Source organism: Condylura cristata, unplaced genomic scaffold (genome assembly GCF_000260355.1).
Source record: "Condylura cristata isolate star-nosed mole 26May11 unplaced genomic scaffold, ConCri1.0 scaffold00012, whole genome shotgun sequence".
Lineage (NCBI taxonomy): Eukaryota > Metazoa > Chordata > Mammalia > Eulipotyphla > Talpidae > Condylura > Condylura cristata.
In genome coordinates, this window is record NW_004567113.1 from 38984804 (window position 1) to 38990869 (window position 6066).

A 6066-nucleotide genomic window follows, 5' to 3' on the forward strand; every position below is an offset into this window, starting at 1 on the left:
GGTCAAATGTATGCTAAGGATTAATGAAAGTAGTTTGAATTATTTAAATAATAATTACACCTACAACTTTCATTTAAAATTTCCTATTAGTAGGCGTTATGAATAATTAAAATTTCTCATTTAATCTGAAGGAAATTCCTTCTACTGGTTTTTTAATAAAACATCTGAACTATAAATATCTCAACATCTACATCCAGTTTTTTCTGATTAATATGGTTCATTAGCATGAGAAGTCGTATCTCTTAAAACCAATCATCTTTCTTGAGAATCTTGTCATTTCTTATCAGCTTTGAGTATTTTCTCTTATCAATAACACCCTTTCTTTGAAGAGCAGCTGATGAGGAAGCACATACCACATACCACCACGGTGGAACCTGACCCCACGTGGTCCGCAAGCTGCCTTGCTGAGATTTCTGGGTGAAAATTAAATATAACGAATCAGTCATTAGTGGCTGCAGAAAAAAACCAACACCCCAGATCCCGACACTATAGCATTCTTTCTGGAGGTTTTGCCCAGCCAATAAAGGACCACTGGGAGCAGTGAGAGAGTCAGAGGACTAGCCCAGCTTGGTACAGAGGAAGCGCTTAGCACAGAGCCGCAGCTGTGGGGACTAAGTAGTGATAAGCGCGCACCTGCACGCAGGGCTGTGAAAACTCACGGATCCCGCGAACCCGGGGTTCAGAAGCACCAGCAGGGACAGCTCTTCTCTGCTCCTCAATGTCTGGGTCTCCGTTGGAGTGACTGAAGTGTCTGGGGTAAATCAAATGCCTGGAAGTGGAAACAGCTGCTGCTGGACCGTTCCCTCCCAAGATGGCGCCTCCCCGGTTCACCTGTGCCTGGGCTGGGCTGGGCTGGGCTGGCCCAATGGAAGCCCCGTGGTTCTGCTGACGGTGCTTGTTCACACACAGCTTCCCCTCTGGGTTAGGCAGTGTGTGCATTTGGGGTGTAAAGATTTTAGGTCTGGGTTCTTACTTGGCTCATAGTGATCTTGGGTAGGTCTGTTCCAGCGTCTCTCTACCTCTTCCCGCAACAGAGCTTCTGTATCCTGGCGCCCTTTCTGCCTCGCTCTCGCAGTGACATCACCGCAGCCCCAGATGGCTCTCCCAGCCTCTCCGACTTCCTGATCTATGAGTTTTCTTGGCTAACACTCTGATTCCTTCTCTGCCTAAAGGCTATGTGATTTCTTGTGACACCACACTAATCAAAGGAAATACAGAGAGCGGTAGAGATTTATGTTCAAAATGCAGACAATCGTGGTGAGGGTACAGGTTGTCCAGTGTAAGGTTAGCTTGAAGTAAAGTTGTGTTCTTGCTTTCTAAAACTAAAGTATCTTGAAGACATGAACATTTTAAAAGTAGAGTGTTACCATTTTGCATATGCACACTCACGCACACTGATATAGTATGGTTCTTTTAAGAAAAATGTCATTGCTCTATGATTTTTCTTTTTTGGGCCAGGCCTCCCTGCTTATCCCACTAGTGAGTTACCTGCCGAGCTTCATTTAAAGATCTGATAGCTTCAAAGAGTTACAGTATTTCTCTCTGTGCCTGCTGAATTCTATGTGGATATAAGACATCAAGGTCATGAACTTCGGACTCTGCTACCCTTGGGTCACCCTGGACACTCCTGGCTCTGCCTGGATCTTTTGACTTGATGACCTGTTCTTTATCCAGAACATTTAGGAGGCTGACTGGGTGAGTCTGTGCAAACCAGTACTGTAGCTGAGGATGAACTCATCCCCCTGGTAACCAGCCTCAATCATCGGGAGACTAATTGGGTAATGGGGAGCCTACAATTCTAAAAAGCTATTCTCATAGCTTTGTTTTTTCTGTGTTCCCCTGGCATGCATCAATATCAGCTCTCAGCTTATTAAGCTCCTGGCTCTGAATCCTCTGTTTTTACCTTGCAATTTTTTTTTTAAAGATTTATTTATTTACTCATACAGAACTGGGGTACAGGCCAGAGGCTCAGGGGCGGCGAGAGGCTTCACCAGAGACAGAGTGGGGAGCAGAACAGGCAGATCGACGAAGTACACTGCTGAGGGGAGCAGCAGGCAGGTCAGGAGAGGTCTGCCACGCCATGTGGTCACCTCCGGAGCAGGCGGGAATCGAACTCATGCGGAAGCGGTTTTAGATTCTCAGTGCAGTGCTTTAACCCGCTGTGCCACCAGGGAGGGCCTTACCTTGCAATTTTTAATGACAATTATAATTGAGCATCATCAAACCTCCAAATACAGTAGGGTTTTGGATGCTGTCTCTCTGTTCAAGGTTAGGCTGGGGAGCTTCTCCATAAATTTTTTTTAGCTTAGGAGTTTGTATTGGAATTTTTCTGGGAAGCATGCATTGAGTCAGGATGGCACTCGCCATTGAATAGGCGAGGAGGGCCCTTGGCTGGACAGGCCATGCTACCATACTTGATTTAAGGAGACACTCTAAAACGTTCAGGCAAATATGGAGATTTGTTCTGCTGAGTGGACTCTGCAGACTGAGAACAGAAACCGAAGTGCTTTTTTTTAGAAGTCACACACAATGGATTAATAATAGACGATTGATGGAAAGTGAAAATAGAGAACGGAGACCTGCCTGGGAGGACAGAGAAGGAAGAGTCTGGAGAGAGAACAGGTTTGATGGAAAAATATGCTTAAGCTAAACTGGACACCCCATAAAAGCTCTAAAATCAATTTTATAGTTAGATTTTTTAAAGCCAATTAAGCTTTTTACTTTAGATCTATCTTAGATTTATAAAAAGGCTGTAAAAATAGTATAGAACTCACATTTACCCTACGTTTGCCTTGTCAGTAATATCTTACATTAGTATAATATACTTGTTACAATTAATGAACCAGTGCTGACACATCATTAACTTAAGCCCATACTTTATTGTCCATTAAGGTTTACGCTTCATGTGGTGCAGTTGCATGGGTGTGTGCAAATGTACATTGTCCCGTATCCACCATGATAGTATCATAAGAGCATTTTCACTGTGCTTCATCTATCCCTGACTCATGAAAACCACCACTGGTTTTATTGGGGCTGGAGTTTTGCCTTTAAAGTTAGATATGTGGCTGGAAGTTACTAGAGGAAATGAATCAAATGCTGACTCTAACCTCAAGATGGACCTGGAGAGAAACGATGGCTCCGTTGAGACTCCCAATTACCACGGCTGCAGCAATCATGTTTATGGTCGGTACCGGCATAGAAGCCATGCACTCTTGGTTAGTCATCTTATTGCACATTAATTAGAATTTTTTTATTGAGTATTTACTGTACAGCAGGTGCTAACAAGACAAAGAAGAACAAGACAGACTTCCTGCCCTTATAGAATCTACACTTTAATTACTAAGTTGGAAGGGAAAGAGAAGTATTCGGGTTTTTTTTTTTTTTTTAACATCATTAAACATGTTCTGCCAACTCTCGCTGAAGTTTTAAGTTGCATTTTCTGGTTAGGATGATGAAAGAGTTAAGCAGTGTTTTACAGAGGTCATTATAAATGAACAGGGACTCAAAATTAGAGACTGAGTATCTGACCAGGCCTGTTGGGCACTGCGAGACCAGGCACAGCCCCTGACTGTCAGTGGGGTCTGGCTCCCCAGTGGCCCCTGTAGCTCCCCCTTTTACCCCAACTCCCCTGCCCTGAGGTCAGTCCATTACTGAGTAGAATCAGGTTTTTCGGCTACTCATGGCTCCCTCCCAGGGGCGGGAGAACACTGCCCTCAACCTCTCAGGGGCCCTTACACCTTGAGGGTCCCCTGAAGGGGCACCCTGGAAGTAGAAGAATGAAGTTTGCTGCAAGGGAAACAAAACCTTTGCTAGGAGCCAACTGACAGCTGGGCTCAGTTTCCAGAGCAGCCTCTGCTGAATTGTCTGGCTGCCTCTGGAACTCCTGACGGCCCAGGGGCAGGCCCAGGCTGTGACCTTGGCTGTGGCACTGACAGGGGTTTCACTAAGGGAAACTTTTTAACATTCCTTAACTATGGGTATTTCCATTGCCTGGAACTTGGGCGCTTCTTAACATTTTTTGGTAAAGGCTTAAGATTCCAGGGTGCCACCCAATTTTAATAAAGTCACATGCTCCTATTTTAATAAACTCTGAAATTGCTGGTCTTTGCAGGGATTTGTCTGAACTTCCCAAAGATCAGCCCAGGTGGGTCTGGATGATGAGTAGCTTGTTCCTTCATTCATTTGCTGAACATTTACTTAATTTAAATCATGAGTTTGGTGGATGATATCAGCATGAGTCAGACACCCCTTCCGTAACCTTTCCCTCCCCCAGCACAGTGTCCCTTAAGGGCTCTTAGAATCAGTTATGTGAATGGTTTTATTTCAAGCGGCTCACTCAGGTAGGGCAACAGCATAGCGCAGAGATGAAGAACATGGAACCTGCAGCCGGGCTCTGCTAGTTAGCAGCACTGTGACTGTGAGCTGGTTACGACCCTCTTGTGCCTTCAGCTTGCTTCATCTGAAGTGTGGGGCTCACACTAGCGATCATGTGACTTGGGGGGAAATTAGATAAATGTGGCCATCTGGCACATAGTAAACATGAACGATAATTCTGCAGTTATTATTATAAGGTATTTATTCTGTACTGGGTTAAATGTTTTATGTTCATTACTTAATTCAGTCATGACTTTTAATTCACAGATGAGCAGTGAGACTAAGAGATTTGCCCAAGGACACATGGCAGAATCAATGGATGATTCTAGATTCCTTGCTCTCAGCTGGTCTAGACAAGTAGATATTGGTATTTCAAGGAAAATGAAATTCCTTCTGGCATTTCTATCAGAAAATATTGATGGAAGGTGCTGAGACAACTTCCATCTAACCTAAAAACAACTTTAAGCATTACTAATTTTAGGAAGTATTGTGAGTTGGGGTGCTTCCAATGAGAAAAACAAAGGGGGTATTTATAATTGATGCAATAAGTAAAGTAGAGTAGCCTAGATAACTTTTCCTGATTCTATGGTCAAACATGGAGGCCCTGCACACATATGTATTTAGTCATCGCAACAAACCTAGAGGTAATGTTGTTATCATTATTTTCTAGGAGAGAAAACAGAGGCAAAGAACAGTTAAATGTCTCAGATTCCAAAAGCATTCTGAATATTGCCAGAAACAAGTTCAGAGATTGATGCTAATATTGTTCTCTTTATTGCCATAACCTTATGATTTGGCCTCAAAAGATTCAAATATGTAGAGATGCAGAATGTTTTGTGGATTTGGAGGGAACGACCGAGTGTAGGACGAATTAAAAAGTGTTTTACTAGTACAACCACTATGGAAAACTGTTTGGAGATTCCTCAAACTGCTAAACATGGAGCTTCCCTATGACCCAGCAATCCCACTCCTAGGTATCTACCCAAAAGACACAAAAACACTGATTGAAAAAGATACTTGTACCCCCATGTTTATTGCTGCTTTATTTACAATTGGAAAAACATGGAAGCAGCCCAAATGCCCAAAAGTAGATGACTGGATTAGAAAGATGTGGTACATATATACAATGGAATATTACGCAGCAACCAAAAAAGAGAAACACATGTCTTTTGCAGCAACTTGGATGGAGCTGGAAAAGATCATGCTGAGTGAGATAAGCCAGAAAGAGAAAGAAAAATACCGGATGGTTTCACTCATAGCAGGAGTATAATGGTCCAGGCGAGAAAATAACAAAAATAATGAACAACCATAGACCAGAGACATTCTGTGGGGGTGGAGTGGGGAATGGGACCAAAAACGGGGGGGGAGGGGAAGGGAGGGAAATGCACGGGACTATGGTGGTGGCACAGGGGTGATTTGGTGATGGGAAACCCGTGGGGATTACAATTGAGATGAAAAAAAAATGTGCAAAATGATGTAAAAATAAACTTTTTAATAAAAAAAAAGTGTTTTAGTTTAATTGAAGCGGTAATGGGAGAAAAATAACAGAAGAATAGAGATTCATATGTTAAGTCAAGTAATGAAGATGCATTTATGAAGAAGATTCATAGACTTTAAATATATGTGTGTATATGTAGTGACATATATACACACATGCACTTGTATATAATGTAACATGTGTTTGTGTGTGCA